Here is a 22,358-nt window from a genome sequence, read left to right on the forward strand (position 1 = left end):
CAGGAGACTGAAGAATCCCTCTGCCTTTGCTGGGTTAATTGTGGGATTTGTTTCACTTGCTCCCGGGGAAGGGTGTTTGCCTGCATAACTGCTGTTCCCTGTGGCTGCAGGCTGGATGTGCAAGGAGACAGCAAGGTGTGGAGTGGGCAAGGAGCAGAGTGCCCACCTGCACACCCACTCCTGGGCAGAGCTGCGGGAAGGAGCTGGCAGCAGGCAGGGAGCTGGAGCTGAGCCCTGCTCAAGTCAGGGCTCTTGCTGGAGGGAAGCACGGGGTGCTCCAGGCCAGGGGAGCAGCACCACCACCAGCAGCACCCCAGCTTCACTGCTCTGAGCAAAACAGACCTCTTTATTGCACCTCACAGAATTTCACAGGTAAAACTTAGCTCTGTGCTGTCCCTTGGATACTACCATGGCTGAAAGAGAGGACCTTCCCCCCTGTCCAACACCTTGGAGGTGCATCCCCCATCCTGTTGCATAAAATTCAAGGGAATCTGCAGTGTTAAGGGCTCCCTCCATTTCCTTCTTCCAATTATTTCTCTGAAAGAGACAAATTTTGTCCCAAAGAGGTGACTTCCAGCAGCAGCCAGTGCAAAGGACACTTGACTAGGTGTAAAAGCATGCTGCACAGAGACACTTCAGAATGCTTTAATAAAAAAGAACCACAGTGAGATGTATTTCACTTGGTGAAAAGAAATAATATATGCAGTGACTTTTGAGTGGGTTTTTGGCTTTGTCTGATCAGGGAACTGCTGCTGATAATGCCCTCCTGATGCTACTTAGCTGTAAGAAGCCAGTGTAAGGTTGATCAGGACAAAGAGAAGATGCAGCTGTTGTAGAGAAAATTGCAGCATCTCCTTTTTCCTTCAGTTATTAAATAGTCCATAATGGTGAGTGGATGTCGAGACCCAAGAAGTGAAAATATTGTGATATGTTATGCTGTTTTACCCAGGAACAGTTGGCAGATCCTTCTAATTTTGGCGGTGGGTTTTTTTGTTGTTGTTATTTTTGGGGTTTTGGAGGGTTTTTTTGGTGTATGTTTGGTTTTTTGTTTTTGTTTTGTTTTGTCTGAGTAAATTGTGGCTTCATGGAGAAAGGAAGGGGATCTGTTCCTGCATATTGTGTTTTGTCATGCTGTGTACTGGACACATGGAGATCTCCCCTAGGTTAATTATCTTTCTCACTGCTTGTGACCACTCTGATTGGCTGGTGACAGTGCATCCCAAGTTTCCCCCACTAAATGTCCAAAATGAAGAAGAGAAGGCTCCAAGGAGAACTTATAGCACCCTTCCAGTACCTTAAGGACCTACAGGAGAGCTGGAGAGGGACTTCTGACATGGACATGTAGTGATAGGACATGGTAGAATGGCTTTAAACTGAAGGAGGGTCAATGTAGGTGGATATGAAAAAGACAATTTTTGCTGTGTTTTGCTGCAAGGGTAGTAGAACACTTGCTCAGGTTGCCCAGGGTGGTGGTGGTGGATGCCCCATCCCTGGAAACATTCCAGGTCAGGTGGGACAGAACTCTGACCAAGCTGGTCAAGTTGCAGATGTGCTGCAAATGGCAGGGGTATTGGTGCAGATGATGTTCAACAAGTTCCTTCCAACCCAAAGTATTCTCTGATTCTATGGAATCTCCTTGATGGAAATGAGCAGTGCACGTGCCCCCTGCCTGGGTCTCTGGTCCCTGGGCTCTCACAGAAGGGGGTGCTTGCTGTCACTGTGCCACCACATGCCCTTGGGCAGTCCCGGCTGGGACCCAGGTCAGGTTTGGTGTGGAGCCATAGAGGGAGGAACAGCATTTGTTCACAGAGTTGTACCAAAAGCTCAGGTCCAGGAGCAGTTGTGACTGTAACCTGTCTGTGTCACAAAACCTTGGGCAGGGAAAAACAGAGCCATTACAGCCCTGCAATGTGACAGCTTCATTATTTGGATGTAGCAGGCAATAACAGCAAGAAGAACCCATGAGACCTTAAAACTGGAATGGCACTGAACTATTGGTGATCCTATGGAGAGCATCTGGGGGCACAGGAGGTCTCTGCTCTGAGAGGGGAAATAAAAAATTGGAGGGAGTATTCATAACTCCTTGGCTTGCACAGATCTGCCTTTTAGTGCTCTTCCCCATGCTGCAAGGATCTGGGAAGCTCTGCTACATCCCTGTAGTCTCTGCACTTTCTTTTCCCAGTGCCATCTGCTATACTGATTTGTTAAAAAGGAAAATCAAATCTCTAATCCACTGCTGCTGTGTGAATAGAATCCCACTCAGGACATTAGCTCTGTCTTGTCAAGGAACACAATGTGCCATTAAAACAAAAAGATGCCTCCAGCTTTGGGACAAAGGAGCAATGAAAATCGAATGCCACCCACTTGTGCCGTGAGTGCTCCAAGCCAGGGGACAGGCCCAGAGGAGTGGATGGAACTGAAGTGTCACCCTCTGGTGTGTGCCAGGCTGGGAGAGGATACAGTCATACAAAAGCAACACTTTAAAACCTCTTTTATTTAATTCCAAATAATCTTTTTCCTTTTATTCTTTTTATTTCCCCCCAGGCACAAGCAGTTCTGCAGTAGCTCAGAAGACAGAAATCCTAACCTGCCCCTTCCCGTGAATCTCCTGGGCACCTCTTTGCAACAGGGCTGTGTGTATTTGCAAGGGCATTTATTTGTCCTATCTCCACAACTAATCACCCCCTCTCCTCTCCTCTACAGCTCCTCGCCTCTCCTCTCCTCTCCTCTCCTCTCCAGTTCTGCCATGCCCACAGACGGGGTAAATAAAATAACTGAATAGAATCAGAATCTTCAACTGTTGAGACACTTAAAGGTCTTCCCAAAGCCTGATCTCTTAGAGCCCAGTGAAATGCTAAGATCCCCACTGTGTTTCTCTCACAAATTTCCAGCACCAGTGGCATTACATGTGCCCATGGAAATCATTACGTTGGGAACATTTGGGTGGGAAGAGATTGAATACTTGCACTGGAACTAAGATGAATAATAACACAGTTTCCTCCAGTGGCTTGAGGGCTTTCTCTTGTTTCCTTCTGAAGGAGCTTTGTTGGCCTTGCAGCTGCTGGGTGGCAGATGCTGATTTAGTGGGGCAAGGCCCCCCCGTGCCCTCCCGAGCCCGCGCTCTGCCGTGCCTTACACATTTCCCTTTAAATCCATGGCTGCTTATGCGTCATGGATGATGCCCACGAGTTTGTTGGCAGCCCTGCCTGCAGATGCAGTAATTAATCACCAAGTGACAGGGTGGCAGTGCCCCTCATTGACTTGGGGGTGATAAAGAAGGGCTTGCTTTCTCCCTGCTGACAAAGGAGAGCGCTGAGCTGAGCAGGGCTGCTCGCGGGGGAAGCGCTGCTCCGGAACCACTGCAAAGCCCTGCATTTCCAGCAACGTTTCCCATGCAGAAATGTCACAAAGTGCTTTGCAAACCAGCAAGCTGGGGGACTCGGGGAATGTGCAAACTCCACTATTCTGCAGCTTTCCCATTCACCAACCTCTTGAGGCATTCCAGCCTGTTGTGTGGTTATGAGACACCAAGCCACTGGAGAAGTTGCCTGGTACAGCAGAGGATTTTTCTAGAGGAAGAGCCTTTACTGTTCTGGAACTGAGTATTTGCAGCTCCCCAAGGTGTTAAAAATACAGTTGCCACTATTGAGTTTTGGTATTTCTATGTGCTAATCTAGTGCTGGGGGTGAAGGAGAACAGGAAACCATTTTGCGTGGCACGCATTTAAAATGAGCTCCTGAACGCCTGAGTTTGGGCAGATCTCCCACCCAGCTAAATGAGAGATTTTTCTGGATAAGAATCTTGGCATTTGGCTATAAGCTGCTATTAAGAAGTGGAACTGTTTTCACTCATGAATATTCATGTGGCTATATTGAAATGTGTATACTATCAGCGCACAACTTTGCAAATGCTTGATTCCAGTTTGTACTGGGGAAATGAGGCAGCTGGTCATTAGTTCACCTCCCAGCAGGGACTTACACAAAGCAGTGGCTGTGTCAGCCTACCTGTGCCAGCTGCTATTATTCCTCTTCTGTTTCACATAGGAAAGAAGCATTTCTCATCCTCTTGCAGTCACTTTCCTCCACCTGCTTGCATGGGAAATGGCTTTTTTCATTTTCTGCTTAAAACTCTTGGCATATTTATTATTAATATTCGTATTACTACTCAATTGGGTATAAAGAAAAGCAATTAGAAAGACTTCAATGGGAACAATTAAATACAATAATAGTGGAGCAATTAACCTGCAGATTAAGCATATGGTGGTGAACTCTGTTCTTTATTTGCCCTCCCTTTAGGTTCCTGTTGTGGAGGGGGGCTCTTTGGGGTTATCTGTGGGGCTGAGAGCTGCCTGAGTCCTCCTGGAGGAGGGAGAGGCTGGAACTGGGCTGTCAGTCCTCTTCTGCTGTTCCAGCTCTTTGCCAGGCTTTCCCTCCTTTTGTTGTTGCTAAATCAAAACCATTTATTGCCCTAATTGAGTGTGGTGCCACACAGATCAGTGGCCTGGACAGAAATTTAAAAGCAAGGGAGTCCTGTGATATGGCAGAGAGGGCTCAGGAACCTCCAGCTGCCCACCCCAGAATTTGGCATTAGCCACACAGCCACAACAGGGGCATTCTCACAGTTATCCTCTTCAAGGCAGCCAGGTGTAAAATTACAGAGCTAAGGGTCTTCACCCAGTCAGCAGCCATGGAAAGGATATGTGCAAGGATTTGTGGTTTTGGACAACTAGGAAACGGTCTTATGTAGTTAGTTTTAACCTCTTGCCTGGGGAATCCATTTTAGCTTGTCCTTTAACCTTCGCCTATTTTCTCTTTTCCAGAGTCATTCTCCAGAGTCATGACATTGCTTTTCAGTCTGAAGCATTGCTTGGAAATGAAACTCTGAATGTTTTTATTGAACAACAGCGAAATTCAACACTTTGTGTTTCTGTGTTTGTCAAGTGAATTTATTTAAAATTTTGATCCAACATTGCTAAGACAGTCCAAAGGCTCCAGATGGATTTAGAGAATATGAGATGTGTTGGGAACTGCTTCAGCTTTGTTCAGTCCTGCTGAGCATCAAGGTCCTGTCTCCAGACTGCACAGCCAAGCAGTGCAGGAAAGGAGATGCTGGGAATGAGAAACATGAGCCAGGTTTCCATTTCCCAGACTGTCACTCTTGGGGGTACCAGACTGCTCTTTAGGAAGAGGCATCCAGCTTTGAAAGGAACCAAGTGAAACAAGGACAGAGGCTACACATGAGCTTGAATGTAGTGGAGTGAAAAGAAAAAAATAGATAAATGTTTTTGGGAAGTTGTCATGATTATTAGAGGATAAAAAACAAGTGTGTCCAATTTATTAATAGTCTAATTATCTAATGAATTGAGCAGCTGTCTGTGTTTACCCTCAGAATATAGAGATTTTTATAAGGACAAAGAGAAGTTGGTTTTTTTTTATTTAGGCATCTCAAGAAGTCAATCTATTGCTAGAAAGGGAAGGTGAATTCCATTAAACTGGTGGAAATTATAAGAAAGAGGCATCCAGCTTTGAAAGGAACCAAGTGAAACAAGGACAGAGGCTACACATGAGCTTGAATGTAGTGGAGTGAAAAGAAAAAAATAGATAAATGTTTTTGGGAAGTTGTCATGATTATTAGAGGATAAAAAACAAGTGTGTCCAATTTATTAATAGTCTAATTATCTAATGAATTGAGCAGCTGTCTGTGTTTACCCTCAGAATATAGAGATTTTTATAAGGACAAAGAGAAGTTCAAGTTGTTTTTTTTTTTTATTTAGGCATCTCAAGAAGTCAATCTATTGCTAGAAAGGGAAGGTGAATTCCATTAAACTGGTGGAAATTATAAGAAAATCATCATCAAAGAAATTTATTTCAGCAGTAGTTTATACATAAGTGAGTTTGTAGAGAGATGGATAGAGAAGTATTTCTGCTGGGGTTCACAGACACAGGTTGGTGGCTCAGCTGAAACCTTGATTTCAGTGTCACTGCTCAAGGAATGAAAAACCAAAGCAAGGCTGAAGTCTGCTCCAAAGACCAATCCAGAATTTTAAATAACTTCATTAAAAGTTACTTTAATAATTGAAACAGAGATTGTTCTAGGAGGATTAGAGTAAGTGTTTGTAAGACATGAATGTGTTCAAAAAGCAAAAGTAAAAACCTTCTGTTAAGTCAAGTGGTACTGTAACATGCTACCACATCACCACATAAGGAATAAAGTCTGTGAGTGAAGGGAAAAGTGAGCACTCTGTGATGGAAAAGATCCTTATCCCCTCCTACCGCAGAGAGGACCACATCTGCAGGATCTGTTAACATCTGAAAATATTAAATGAACAAATAAAAGCTCAATAATGCTTTACAGGTTTATCTCTTGCTAGTGGGGAATCTGAAAGCACTTCAGCAGGCAGTGTTGTACCTTACATTTGTGGTTGCCGTGGGGTGCTCTGGTGCTGTGACTTGCTCCTAAATGCAGGTTTGAGCAGGAAGGTGCCCAGCCCTTGTTTGTCTCTGGGGGTAATTCCAAGTCTTGCTCTTTGGCTGCTGCCATCTAAAAGGGCTTCAGAGAGCCACTGCCTTTGTATTACTGCCCTCAAGACAGACCTGTGGGATGCTTGGGATCATCAGTTATTGTGTTATTCAAGTACTGGTCATGTCCTGAGCCTCCCAGAGCTACAGGGACAGCCAGCAAGGGAATTTGAATTCCCTCCATCCAGGAATATTCAGGTGTCTGGGTCTCAGTCCTGTTCACAGCCATCCTTGGTGTCCCAACAGCCCAGGAGGAGGTGGCTATCCCCACAGCTCCTGCCCTGCAAGGTCCTGGTGGGGTTGTTTGCCTTGTCCCTACCCTGCCCTGTCTCCTTGAGGGCAGTCACACTGCTCTCCCAGTCTCTGATGTCTGGTGCCTCTCTGTCCTACTGAGGTCCCCATTTCCCATTCTTCTGGCACCTCTGCAGAAAGAGAAACAAGTGTTCATACCTCCTTAAAAAATGGCCATCAGCTTTTATGTGGTCCACTTCCATCCACACTGCTTAACTTGAACTGGTTGAACTGGTTTTCTAAAAGGGAGAATAAAAACACAAGCTAAACCCAAAACCAAACCCAAAAATCATAGAAGCAGTCTTTGAAACTGCTTGCTTTCAGTAGAGCCTGAGGTATTTCAGAGTGAATTTTTTTGCAAGCTGCTTTCCTGCTGTGGAATGTGAGCTGCAGGCTGGAGATAGCACTTCTCAAAAAAGGGGAGCCAGCTCCTGCTGTATTTAAACAGTAACAGGTGACTGTGATGCTGTTTAAAAAGAAAGCCCTATATCTACATTCTGATTCAGCAAGTACATGTCTCAGAACTTCAAGGAAGGCAGAGAAGCCAGATGGGATTTTGGCGGGGGTTTGTTTGTTTGTTTACTTCCTTGCTTTCATTTTGATAATCAAAAATCAAACTTTTAAAAATGAAGCAAATGCACATTTGTTAATTCCTCTGCAAATCATTCATTATAGTAAGACATGTTACCCTTATTCCAATCTGCTAGAGCCTCTTGCCTACCAAAAAAGCCTTTCTCATCTTATGACAACAGTTTTGGACTGAGCAGATTATTTTCCTCATCCAGGTGTGGGGATAACCCCAAAGCTTTTCACTGCTCTAAGTTTGCTGCTGATTGTGAAACAGTGGGTTGTACTCTGCAGTGTTTGACCCCTGGAAAGTTCTGTGCATTCCTTTCTGTATCTCTTTATGGTTTTTCAAAAGTTTTTCTTTGTAGAGAATTGCTTTTCTCTTTGTTGCCCCCAATTCCTTCTGGTACCCTCCTGCTTGTGCCCCTTTCTCTGCTTTCCCCAGCGTGCCTGGTGCTGCCTGCACAGTCTGTAGCCAACACCTGAGAAAGGAAAAACAAACTCCTCTGTTTATACCCAAGAATGGCAGGAGCATGGAGAATAACAACAGAGACCATGCACAGCTTCTCGCACATGTTGTCTCAAAAGGTTTTCTCCAGGGTAGTTCCACTCAGTCCCTCAAATCAACTACTTGTTGTAAAAAAACACCAGTTCCATTCTCAGCTGCTATGCCCAGGAGCAGCTGAACAAATTGCTTTGTATTAGTAAAAGAAAGATTTTGCTAAATGTGGATGAAAACTCTCAATCTTTTCTTAGTTACCATCTGGCGAAAATTTGTTATTTTCAAGTTTTCTGACTGGCTTCTATAGACAGTAAAAGTGACCTTCAATTTTGTCCTTTAGAGCTATCAAGAAGAGATTCATGAAAATATAAACTCCAGTAAATCTTTTTGCTCTCAATTAATCTTAAAACGTGCTTTCAGCTGATATGAATTAGACCAATTCCTCAAGCAAAATAACAAAATCTAGTCAAAGTCTATTAACCTCTCTCGCAGTGCCGTACTTCCAGTAGGGTTTTCCTAAAATACAAATCCCACCACCTTGTTTAGTTTTGTTGTTTTTTTGTTGGTTTGTGGTTTTTTTTTTTTTTTTTTTTTTAAATAAGTTAGTAAAACATTGGAAGATTAAATTTGATTCAAAGTGTTACAGTGTTTTGCATCTTAATCTCATCTAATTTCTCAGACAGTGTGTTCTCAGCGACACTTGAGAAAATGTGACCTTTGAATTTTCTGTTGTGACGTTTTTAATCAGTCAGCTGGGGAAGCCTTAAAAGCAAAGTTATCTCAGGTTTTTTTTAGCAGGGCCCTCCTGCCAATTGGAAGTTATCAGCATCTTCCAACTGATATGCCATAGTTTTGAAAATGTTCTTTCTGAAGCAATTGCATCTGAACTTTTGGGGCTTTGCTGATGAACGGATGACTCACTTAGAAACATTTTACAGGATAGCAGCAGGTCTGTTCTTAATCAGTTTTGAGCAAGGAGATCCAGGGAAATTTTAAATACTGTGCTTTCATTATAAAGTTAGGTTTTATTCATGAGATTCTCATTGACCTTTTAAGTAAGATACACAGTTACCATGCCAGAATTTCCAACAAACTGAGGGAGTTTTATTAAAACTTTCTTAACGCTTTTTCCCTGAAAAAGGACATATGTGGCTTCAAGTGAGTTGGGAAATAACCATGAGTGCTTTTGTTTTTCTGGGCCCTGCTCAAACAAAGCAGTATTTAGGCAATATTTCCATTTGTGATTCCTCTGAGGGTCCAGGGCACAGATACATTTCTCCATTTGACAGACAAAATGGGAAGTGGGCCTCTGGTGCTTCTCTGTGGGGATGACCAGAGACCTCTTGACATCTGGGCTCTTTATTCCTTTTGATGCAGTGCAGTGTCTAGCAAATCTTTGGAATTCTATACCTGTAGAGTGGGACCCACAAAAGATGTTCTGATCCCCACTGCCCCCACATTCTGTCAGTGTAAATGTTGTCTTAATCTGATTTAAGATATCCTTGAGGTAATCTGGAAGGATCAGCTGCTTCTGACAACTGGGAAAAAACCCAATTTCCAAAACTAAGTATCCCAGACTAGTATTCCTTTTGGGCTGATCTTACCAGACTTTATTTTTCTTTTCCATGTAGGACAGTTAAAAGAATCAGAGTGTCAGTAAGGGTCATTGAAAGTGACAACTGATCTCCTGATCATCAAATTTCCTGCCAATACACATTTGTGTCCCACTAATTTCATGGATGCCATGCCAAAGTCACAGACCAGATTGGCAGCCATTCACTGGGAGTTTGCTGGCAATATTCCAAGTGTAAAGGACAGAGGGAGTATAAAAGAATCCATCCCATTTAAAACCAAATGCTTACCTATACAAGTGATATGGAACGGCCCCCCTATAAAAAGAAAGAGCAAAATATTACGTAGTTGTGTAAGGTAACACTAGTCCAAGGAAGTTATACTTGCACAACACAGCACTCACCCATCTAATGGATTCCACTTATCTAAGGAAAACTGGGAAATGCTGTCATGGCACGGCTTATGTGCACATGCATATTGGCAATTTGTGTGAGATAGGAGGGAGCATCTACTCTGTCCTTGTCTTCTACAGAGGCTCTGCCTTGTGATCTCATTTGATGCTCCCAAGTTCCTCTTATAGAGAGAATAATCATTCCTCATTCACCTTTTCCTGCCAGCCACTCTTTTCTGTGGCTCTGTCACTTCCTCATCCTATCACCTCTTCTCAAAGTTAAAGTCTTGGAGTCTATTTAACCTCTCCCAGTGCAGAAACCATCTAATATCTTTGACTTTTTGTCCTTCTCTGTGTCTTCACTGGTTTTTCCCTGTTCCATTGTGATGCAGTTCATGCAGTATTGAAGCATGGGCAAATGTGGGGCTCATTCAGTAGCACGGAGCTGCTTTTCCTGCTACTCTTGGTTGCTTTCATACCTGACATTCTGTTTACCTTTCCAGCCTGCCGCAGGGCGACGAACAGATGTTTCTGTTGAGCAATCTGCAGCGACTCTATGATCTCTTTGCAGAATGATAATGGCTAATTTAGAGATTATCATTGCATATGTGTATTTAGTGTTGTTTTCCCCATGTGCATTGCTTTGCATTTATCAACATTGAATTTAATCTGCCAGTTTCTTCCTCCCTCATAACTTTATGATCAGTTTTAGTTTTTACTACCCTGGATAATTTTATACCATCAGCGAAATTGCAGATCATCCTCAGGGCGAATATTATTTAATATTTTCATTAATATATGCGAACAAAAAAAGTTTTAGTGTGTGAATCTAATTTGCTAATAGCACAAAGTTAAGAAATCTTCATTTCAGAAGACTCTCAGCATATTACAGATTAATAAATATATGACTTTGGGCACTGGAAGAATGAAAATCCAAGTAAATGCAATAGTGTAAACTGCAAAGTCATTATATATTGACATTATAAAACAATTATGCACATTTAAGAGTATATAGCAACAGTTCTTGCTGGGGTAGGAGAGTTCAGCAGAGGAGAAAAACCAACCTGACACATCAATCAATCTGCAAATGGACTCTCAGCCACTGGACTTATATAGCTCTAAAAAGTCAAACCTAGTCTTTGGAGATAACAGAAGCTGCATATCCTGCAGAGAAAAAGAAGGATCAGTATTATTGTGTGAGGTGCTGGATTGCCAGGTGAACCTCTGCCCGCTCATGTTCAGTGGAGACTCATTCAAGTTAGAGACATGCAGGTCAGGTAACCTGGGGACTAGGAAATTTGTCTACAAGTAGCATTTCAAAGAGGAAAACTGATTTCCTTTTATAAATGAATTGAGGAACATAACCCTGTGAGCTAATGGTTGCCACTGGCACAGAAGCAAAGAAGCATAAATTGATCATGGATAGATTTAACCTGGAAATTAACTGAAGCTTTCTATCAGCTGGGGGAGAAGCAACTATAAAATGGAGCCTGAAATCTTTGTGAAGGAGTTGGATTCCAGGACTGTCCACTCGTCAGCTGACTGGCTGCCCCAGTGGAGAAGCACCTTTCCAGCAGGAGTGGAATCCCCTCCTTCAGCACCCTGCCAGAGCTATTTCATCCCCTTCTCACTACTGGATGATGGTTCAAAAGGTGTCTCTTTGCTGCTGGAAACACCACTGTTCTGACAAGGGGTGGTGTGTCCAGTAGAGAACAGGCTGTGAAACAACTACACTGCAGCTAACCGTGCTGTGAGAGGCCAGGATAGCTAACATCCAATCAGGTTATGGTGAGAGGAAAAGAATGACGGGAACAGCTATGTAAATTAAGTTATTCCTTATAAGGTTATGTTCTGAACCCTGTCCTCTGATTGGTTAATCTTATTTTCCATATAAGGTATTGTTTCAGCTTCGCTCTGTTCATTGGTTCCCTGCCCTCTATACAAGGTTGTATTTCCTTCATATCAAGGTTTTCTGGAGTAGCTCTCTACAGCGTACATGTTACGTTTTTGTTGTGCATTTATTGTTAGCTGACCTTGTGTTTTCCTTTATTAAATTTCAATTTTTGAGCATTCCAGTCCTACCAGTCCCTGTTTTATTTACTGCCACGGTCCCAGCCGATCCAGTCGTGGGGTTGCGCCTGCTGCGGCAACGAGGGCTCGTCCAGCACGTAAAACACAACAAAGAAGCAGCAGGGAACAGGCCCTGCTCTCCAGGAAGTGCTGGATGAGGATAATGCTGCCGTGAAACTCCTGGCTGTGATGTCAAGACTTGGCAGCTACTCAAGTTCAGATGATTCTCAACGAGCTATTTCTCGTTAACATTTCTACATATGGAAGAAAAATACTGCAACAGCAGCACAGAATGCTGGAATCATCCATCTGTAAAAGAGCCCATGCAATGAGCACAAATAGTTTCTTTACTGTGTATTAGAAGGTCTTGAATATTTTGACATATTTTTAGGTTTTCAGTTTTTGGAAATTCCCCAACAAAGCAGTCAGTTTATGGAGACATAAAAATAAGAGTTTGTGTTGTGGGGGATGCATGGAAGTCAGAAACCAAAGAAATGACATATTTTTTTTCTTTCAAAGAAATACATTCCTTTAATCCTGAGCCCAAGTTATCTTGATTCTGAGAAGGAGACTTAATGCTGCAAAACCCAAAATCACTGCTGGTTTATCCCACCATATATGGGCTTGGTTTTGTTGGGGGTGAGGGGTTTTGTTTGTTTGTTTGGGGTTTATTTTTTGGTTTTTGTTTTGTTTTTTCCCGTTTGTTTTTTTTTTTTTGCGATAAAAAACTTACACTAATAAATTTCTTGCCTTTGCACTTGCCACTTTGCAAGAGCAAAGTAAATATAAAGAACATATTAATATAATGAAAAATGCCATGGAGAGCTCTGAAAAGAAAACACTCAAGGGAAAAACGTGCTTGGAAGAGTGATGACAATGCAGTAACCACAATCTGCTCAAACCAAAAAGCATTGTGAATTTTTCTTTTTCTCCTTTTTCCTTTATTTTTCTTTTATCTTTTGTTGGAGTGAGCAGTTCAGTGTCCTTTCTTTTTGGGCTTGGTTTTGTTGGGGGTGAGGGTTTTTTTTTGTTTGTTTGGGGTTTATTTTTTGGTTTTTGTTTTGTTTTTTCCCGTTTGTTTTTTTTTTTTTTTCTGCGATAAAAAACTTACACTAATAAATTTCTTGCCTTTGCACTTGCCACTTTGCAAGAGCAAAGTAAATATAAAGAACATATTAATATAATGAAAAATGCCATGGAGAGCTCTGAAAAGAAAACACTCAAGGGAAAAACGTGCTTGGAAGAGTGATGACAATGCAGTAACCACAATCTGCTCAAACCAAAAAGCATTGTGAATTTTTCTTTTTCTCCTTTTTCCTTTATTTTTCTTTTATCTTTTGTTGGAGTGAGCAGTTCAGTGTCCTTTCTACCAGCTGACATGAAGAGGACAAAGGCCACTTGAAATCACTTTTACTGAGAACATTCGAGTCTTCTTTCCTTAGATGTGACTGCTAGGACAGTTCTAGTTCAAAGAGGCCACGATGAGGAGTAAGGTAGGAAGTACTAAAAGGGATTTCTGTTTGGGTTTTTTTCCCCCCTTTGTTTCTATTCCACAACCTGGTGAGTCCAGGGTCTTCATCAGAGTCTCCCAGCCCCAAGGCTTGCTAAGAAAACCTCACTTTTCTGCCCAGCAGGGCATGGAAACCATCCACGTGCTGGGTTCATGTGCTCTGCTGAGAGTACAGATAATAATAAATTGGTGCTGTTTCAATGTACTTTATGTACAACCTGAGGCAGAGATTAGACCTGGGGTTTTTTGTCCTGTTTGTGTAAACCTTATTGAAGAAGTTGCTGTCACACTTCACATTCCATTTATTTTCTTAACGGTTCATAAAAGATTACTAAGTGAATAATGAACGTTTCAATTAAGCACACAGATTGTTATCTAGGTCAATAAATTGCTTTCAAACCTTGGTAATGTCTGCTGGTGACGTAATAATTTTGGAATAGTCATGATAGATTGTTTTTAATGCATATTACTGTTTATTAACTCTCTGTTAACCATTTACAAATTAATCTCTGCTAATATAAAACCTAGTAAGGATTCATTCAATGGAGAGTGCCTGGAATTTCAACGTAATTTTGCACTCCTGAATTCTCCAAGTAAATCAGAAAGGAAATGGCCATGGAGTATCTTAGACAAGTAGGAGTGAAGCAGACATTTATATTAATTTAACAGAATTCTCTGGAGTCAAGGTGGGATATAGAACTTGTTTAATTTCCAGTGGAGAGGACAAGCATGAGCAGAGAACAATTCATCACAATGCTCTTACCAGAGGATTAATTTTCTGCTGTACTAAATATAAATTGGCCTGAAGAAAATCATCTCAGCAGAACTGGATATGAGCACCATAGCTGGCCAGAAAATTGGCTGAATGATGGTAAACAATGGAGGCATCAAACTGTCAGATTGTAGCTAAAAAATATAGCAGAGGAATGTGTCTTAAGATTGTTCTTATTTAACATCACCTTTAGTGATCAGGAAAAAGGCATGAGAAGCATATTAGTTAAATAGGCAGATGGTGTTGCCTTGGAAGCCAATCAAACTTTAGAGATGACAGAAATATTGCTAAAGATCTGTAAAAGTCAGGAAAAGGGATGAGGGAAAAAAAAAAACAGAAACAGTTTGAATTGGTGGAGATGAAAGTGTTGAGGGGAAGATGTCCCAGAGCACTGATGGAGCAGTGACAGCAGGAAGACACAGCTTCAAAACCAGGACAGCTCTTTGGAGCTAACAGTGTTGAGGTATCTGTGATCATGAAAAATGGAAGTAATATCTCTGCTAAGTGTGTTTTTCCTACGAATGTTGCTGCCATCATCATTTTCTAAGTGCATTTTGTACCTCTGTCAGCCCTAGATGAAGAGCTAAGGTGACCTCGGACTTGTTGACAAAAAGCTCAGTCGGGGCCAGCCTGAAGCCCCACTAATCAGTGTTGTTAATTATAGGGTAGATTGGCACATTTCCAGCTCTACCTCTCCTGCTAAAAACCGAGTTACTTTTAGGTCAGAGGTTGTGGTGCTGTGGTGAGCAGCTCACTACAGATTTGAGTGGATGAACAAAGAACCAAACCATCACCCTTTAGGTGCAGAGACCTGAAACCCTGTTAGATGAGATGAATGCTAATTAATTCACTTAATCACCAGTAGCTACAGCTGTGGAAGTAGCTGGTGGATACTATTAATGACCTGAGAGACACAGACTCTGCACAGCATCCGTGGTGTCTTCTCAGCCAGCCTGGATTAGGATGAGGATCTCCTCCTGCACCCTCCTCTGGCACTGCAGCACTGCTGATGGCCAAGTCTGGAGGCAGCTTCCACCTTCATGGAGTGTCCTCAACAGTCCCCTTTCCCCACAAAAGATGAAGATTTGGAAAATCAAGACACATATTGAAGCCATATTTTGAACTTGAAGTAATATTTTGAATTTGTTATGGTGAAATGTATGGAGCTACAGGTGTTCCCAGCCTGATTGATAAGGCATTTAAGATACACATGGAAATGCAACAAGGGCAGAGGGAAAGAAATTTCCCCCTTGGGTGCTCATACAACAGGAGACCACATAGAAGCAAATGCACGGTGTCCCTGTGATGTCCAAAATGAGGAAACTTGAAAATGCAGATTCAAGGCACAAGGACCTGATCCAAAATTCAGATACATGTTCGGATGGAGTAGTTATCATGGGCCCACTACTTTGACCCTGTAACAATTCACTCAGGATTTTTTTTTAATAGATTTTTAAAAATTGGCATTAAAGACGAGATATTTTAACTCAGCCTCAAGATCTTTGCATTTTCTGGGGTAGAAGCTTAGCTAACAAAGCAATTGCAAGGACTATACAAGGAATGAGTAATAGATGGATATAACAGTGGTACAACACTGTGAATGGAAAACTACCAAAGATTTTAGAAGTGCTGGAAAGCTTCCTGTGTGTTCCTTTAAACACATACATTTTCTGGATCTAAAATCTCTCCATGCCTAAGAATGAATGCAGTGATTTTTATATGAGGCACCACTAAAAATCACACTAAAATTCCCAATCAAAAAATAAAGCATTCTGATATTTACCATTAACCCAAGACAACAAAAAAAAAGAGGGTTTGGTCACTTGAAACCTCCTAATGTAATGCCAATTGCATTTAGTTATGGAAAATCTAAATAAAACACATATCAAACATAAACAAATACAAATCAAGTTCTTAATCAGAGAGTTGGTACAGCAGTTTCCATCCCCTGCAATCAGCTCTGTAATTGCCTCACCTGAAGCTGAAATGTCATCTCTCCAGAGAGGAGGAGGACTGTTGTCTTTTCAAAAGATGATAATGGATTTGATGGAATATGATTCACAAAGGATTTTTTCATTTTCTGGCATGGCATATTAGAGAAATTTTAGTGAGATAAGTGAATCCCTTTTAACTGTCCTTGAGTGAAGAACAAAATGGGAAGTGAATTGAGAGCCAGCTACAAATGCTCTTCGTTATCATGTCAAGAGCAATGTCCTGTTCTGCTGGAACGTGGTTCCAGCACCCCCTGCCACCCTGACCCTTATGTCAGAGAACAAATTGTGGATTGCTGTGGAGAATTTGTGGTTCTACCTGCTCTGAGAGGAGGATCCCCTCAGGGGAGACATTCAGCCGTGGCTGCAGTGCCAGGAATGTCACCTCTCTTACAGGATCCCCAGGGGGAAATCAAGTCCTGCTTATCTCATTTTCATGAGAGGAGCTGCAGGAGGAAACAAGGGCCTACTGAAGCCTTTTTCTTCTGTCATCATCTATTATGCTGTAAATTTCAACATGTCTTTTAGGACTGGCATTGTTGACTGTAAACAGAGTTCTTCATCATCCCCTCACATCTTGCATGTTGCCTGTTTGGAGAGAGCAAATTTGCCTAAACTGTCAAAACTTCTTTCTGGATTTGATACTCTCCCACCACCCAAACATCACATGAATCCCCACTATTTTTAAAGTACTATTTGGCCAGTATTTACTCAGGTGTGCCATTCGGACATGGTCTGCATGTTTTTGCTAATGGAAATTTTAGAAAGTTTTCAATTTACTGTGGTACGGACTTCTATGCAGTCTATCTGACTGCAACCCACTCCCTGAATAGGTATTTATTTTAGTTTCCCTCCTCTCATTAGTGTCCTACATGTAAATTAGGTCCTGCTCATCAGGACAGGCAGAGTTCCCAATGAATGTGGTGCAGACACCTTCCCCAGTGACTTTGGGAAAAAAGCAATGAAGCACCACAGAGAAGGAGCTCTAACATAAGACAGCAGCTCCAATCTTTCCCAAATTACACAGCTCCGAGGAAATACCCAGTCCCCATGCATAGGGACATCAGTCATTTTATCTTGGCAGAGTAAATAGATTGTGCAGCAGGATTGTGCTTCTGACAGCTCCTCAGTGCAGATAGACCCAATAATTGTGCTGATAACAGAGTCACTAAGATGGATAGGTGTGTGTGGGGAAAAGCCAAGCACATTTTGGAGACACATGGCAAATTTAGCAACTTTCAAACTGTTTGACTAAAATGTAAATAGAACTCCTGATGTCAAATGCAGCTCAATAAATACTAAACGCTGAACAATATGGCCATCAAGCATGGAAAATCAAGTTACACAAATTGTAACGTTCTCTACTTGGCAAGTTTTTTTTCTTTTTTTTTTTTAGCTTAGGATTTAGTAGCAAAACTAATATTTTTAAATTGTACCAGATGTCTCTTCCAAAAGGAATGTGCAAATTATCTCCTGGCAGATGACATAGATACTTACATTCACGCCTAATTTCATACAGAAAGAATGTGTCTGTGTGTCTAGAAGAACATTTATGTGACTTCACGTTAATGTCTACACATGTCCAAAGGTATTACTTAAAAGTAAAATGGCAAATTCAAACAAGGAAACCCAAATATTTCCCCAATGAGTCAAGCTTTTTACTGTAGGTTTATACATACTATACACAGCTAAAATAGAGAATAAGTAATGGCAATCCTTGGATGGGCACAGCTCCTGGAAAAATGGAGCATTTAATTTGGCAATACCCCAAAGCAGTCTGTCTAAAGATGTTTAGGGTGATAGAAACAAGCAATTTGGGTATGCACTCTGTTTCCTAATGAGAAATTCAGTGGAGCTGTTGTAGTTTATTACAGAAAACTGGGAATAAACTCCAAGGTAGAGCCACTTGACCTGCTCCTTAATACAGCACCAAATTTACAGGATTCACACGGGACCCAGCTATCACTGCCCTTGCTCACAGCCCCTGGCCCTGCACCATCACCTTCACAAATCTCCCACAAATGATCTGGTTTCCTTCCATGTTCTCTTTGTGCCTTTCCATTTTAAGCTCTTTTGTTCCCCCTTTTCTCTCAGATCACACGCAGTCAACAAAGGCAATTCTTTATTCAAGAGTGGATTGTAAGAGCTACAAAACTAAGTGAGGCAATGCAGGAATCCTGGTTTGTTGTGGCCGTGTGTCTTCTAGGTTCTCTGATGTCTAACAAGATGTAAATGCCAAATTGAACTTTTTCTTACATTGTTGTTTCTTGTAGATTTGTTTGATGTCTGGTAGGAGTTGAAAAGGCAGCTTTTCTCTGCTAATAGCTTCTCTTTACTCTTTCTGACAACCTACTTTCAAAAGACTTGTAAGAACTTGGTATATTTAAGAATTTTTCTGGCTGTCAATTTTGCTTTAATTTGGACAGCAAGATCAAAAGTCATTAAGGGAGAACAGGCACATGAACAGGCATATGCATACACAACCACTCTGAGGACAAAATCCATGGAGCCTGTGCTGAAACAAAAATACTTTGGCGTGTTTCAGATGACTGTGGGAACAAGGAACAGGAACAGATGAATACTACATAAATAAAGATCCTATTCTCCAACATTTAGAAAGATCAAAGGAGGAGAAATAATGAATAAAGTGACATAATTGTTATCAGAGAATTCAATGATTGTAGAATTGTCTCAGAAGATACAAAAAAATGTGCACTAATGTGAACTTAAATCCTTCCCACACTGTCAGATTTCAGTTAAAGCTTGCAAACGGCTCCACCTCCTCTGCTGATCATTTTGTTTACAGAATGGCTACCACTGATTTTTGCCAGTAATAGATTATGAGGGGGGTTATTGGCTGATAGACAAGTCACCAAATTGGATGAGAAAAATGTATTCATTTCTGACTTTCTTCAAATTTTAGTCTACTGCCAGTCATCAAGTTACCCATCAGCATAACAGTGAAGATCATTAGCATATGCATAATTTTTCATTATATTATGATGCATCAATCAGAACAAGAAATCACAGGTGAAGTGTTTCTGTAACTGGCCACTACATTGCACTCCTACATCAACTGGGATTTTACAAGGTGGAAGTATTCATTGTCTGGAAGTAGGAACGTGATGCAGACCTCTACTTGCCCCCACAGGAGGCTATTGCTGATAATTGTTAATTGCAGCTCAGTAAACCTAATGGATAGTCAATCACTCTGGTGCAAGTGCATTGAGCATTAATAAAGTAACTTAATTTCACCATTTTGCATTTGCCACACTGCTTGCTTTGATCTCCACTAAATTGGATCATTACCTTGTTAAACTGAAACCAACTAATTTTCCCAATTGTCTTTTATGAACAGAAGGAAATCGTTGAGCTGCTGTGGAGAGCTATGAACATGATAAACATGAAAAATTAAAATCCAGCTTTTCTTCCTGCCCTTGTGCCCTGCAGTTTGTGGATGTGTGCTGTACTGACTGATTAGTGACAGGCTGGAGATGGATGGCCAGAACAATCAGCCTGACAAATGCTTCTCAAGGAGACAAACTGGGAAGTGTTGGGAATATGCTTTTTTTATCAGACCCTCACTTTTACTGGAAGGACTGTCCAGTCTGGTGTTCTCATGGGAGGGGGGTGTGCAGGAATAGAATTATGCAATTATTTGACATGGGCATGGTGTGTGCTAAAACCCCATCAGAAAACCTTGCTTCAAGGAGGCTTCTTTGCAGCAGGAGGCAGAAGGAGCTATGCTGGATAGCCCTGGTTCTGCATCTTTGCAGGGCTGCAGCTTCTGTGACCTGAGTTTTGAATGAAAACAATATGGGAGGATAAGCTTTTTTTCTGAGAAAACAAGTGGGATCTCATAGGACTTTTAGTCAGAAAAGTCCCTGGCTACCACTAAAACCCAAGACCCAAGTGATGTAAGAGTGGATCAGGCAGAGGCCATCTTCTCTAATTTAAACAGTGAAGCAGAAATCAATTTTCCTGCCTCTGCCTACAGGGCTGTGCTCTCACCTCTCAAGAACTGATCTGAGTCTTCACTCTGAGGGGAAGCAAGACTTGTTTTAGTGCACTTGCTCACAGCCATGTTGAGCCAATCGTTTAGCAGCACCATGCCTCATTGAGTGGTTGTGTCCTTCCTTTTGAATAATAAGCCTCTGCTGCAAAAAGCCAGGCTTGTGTGATTTATTTCAGATTACTGCCGCTTGTTGGACAGCAGCTTGCTGACTAGTGCTCCCCAGAGTCTGAGGCATCTCTGAATTCCTGTCACCACTGCCTTGCTGGCTGGCTGGCAAGCATTAGATGCTCCACTAAGTATGACAGCAGCTCTCTGCAGAGCTGCAGGGGAGAGCCTGGGCAGCTCTGCCTGCTGTGCTGCCCTCAGAGGCTCTGCAAGCAGCAGGGGAGGGCAGCCCATGTCTTCTGCTCACTGCCTAGAACAGATTAATTCACAACATTTCTCCAGGCTTCCACTTCACCTACATAGCCACTGCTGCAAACCTAAAACTGGCAGGATGGTTTTGGGCATGTAGGAGTGTTTTCCTTGCAGATAGTGGGAAGCCCAGTGATCCCTGTGGAGGGTGCTTGGGTCTGGCTTCTTGAAACAGAGCAGGTGCATCCCAATTGCCTGATTTTAGTGTTTTTCTACTCAGAGAACAAACTGTCAGTGTACAAGGTCATGAGCCACCCTCTAGACTCCAGGAGGACCCTTTTGCCTCTGTAACCCTGCCATGAAGGCACCCCTGTACCTGTGTACTCCAACTTTCTGTGACTGGGCACACCTTGCGGATGTCACCTCAGAAATGTGTGTGGCACAGGGGTTGGGACACAGTGTCCATCAACACCATGCCAGGGAACAACTGGCCAGAGATTCTGCCTGAGGGATATAGACAAAAATTTACCAGGAAGAAAAAAATATGGACAATGGAGTATTTTGGTTCTAGATCAAGCCACAGGTGAAGGCAGGATATCTCCTAGATATGCAGGCTTCAGCAAGGACTGGTTGTACTGCTTGACTCCTGCGTCCCTGGAGTCTGATGCCACATCTCTGTCTGAAAGGATGTCAATCTTGATGTTCTGCATTTGTGTGCAGGAAATCAGATTTTGCTTAGAGCTGGAGCCAGACTTGCAGGGATGTCAGGAACTCTGGCCTATAGTTAATTTGGTTTTCTCTGGGAAAAAAGAAAAAAAAACAACTCTTCTGGTGTCTGTCTCCACACCATGAGGGTGAGCAACCAGCCAAGACTCTTCAGGAGGCAAACTGAGCTCTCAGCAAGTTTTACATCCTGGAGTGCCCTGTCTGTTTTGCCAGTTGCAATCCCTTCCCTAACTTCATTGTTAGCTATCCCCAGGCCTTCTGTGCATCTGTCAAATATCAGCAAACCAAAATGAGGACAAATCAGTGGAGTCAAGGAAATATATGGCATTCTAGATTCCTCTACTCTCTGCCTCCTGTGAGGCTGCTGAAGCTGGAGCTCACTGCTGTGTGGTGCTGGGACTTCTCCACCCATTTTCCAATAGCTCTGGGATAGACATTTTTGTTTACTCCATGTTCTCACTGTGGTAGGTGAAATCAGGGTCCCCAACACTGCCTTTACAGGAGTCATCTAAGAAGGAACAGCAAAGGCAGAAACTTTTTCTCTGCTGAGACAACACTGTAGCCTCACTCCAAGCCATTATTCCAAGCACGGAGCCAGTTGCTTAATTTTGTACACAGATTTGTTCTGCTGTTGAGCAGCAAGTTTCACTGCCTGCTTTGGTTCAGTGCATTCAAAACATATCCTTCCAAGAGAACTCTAAGTGGATCCTGTGTATTTATTTCAGATCCAATAAAGTTAACCAAAGCAACTATCTCCATTGCATTGTGATATATAAAGTAATAAACAGCTGAAACAATTGATTAAATGCCATAGCAAAGCCATTTATAGGACGCACCCTGCAAAGCAGCAGAGACACATCCTATTACTAAACATGCTCCACAAGTGGCTTCTCCTCAAAGCTTTTCCAAACACAAGAGGACAGTTAGGTGAAAGAAATGCCCCTCTGTGCTTGGAGGGAAGGCTTTGGAAGCTGGGTCTGCTGAAAAGCAACCAGAGAGGCACCACAGGGCTTTTGTAAGAGAGAAAGACAAAGGAGCTTCCTCCTGGGAGGCTTTTGAGCTTTGTAAACTGCTTCTGA

Source organism: Onychostruthus taczanowskii, unplaced genomic scaffold (assembly GCF_017590055.1).
Source record: "Onychostruthus taczanowskii isolate IOZ18803 unplaced genomic scaffold, ASM1759005v1 scaffold14, whole genome shotgun sequence".
Lineage (NCBI taxonomy): Eukaryota > Metazoa > Chordata > Aves > Passeriformes > Passeridae > Onychostruthus > Onychostruthus taczanowskii.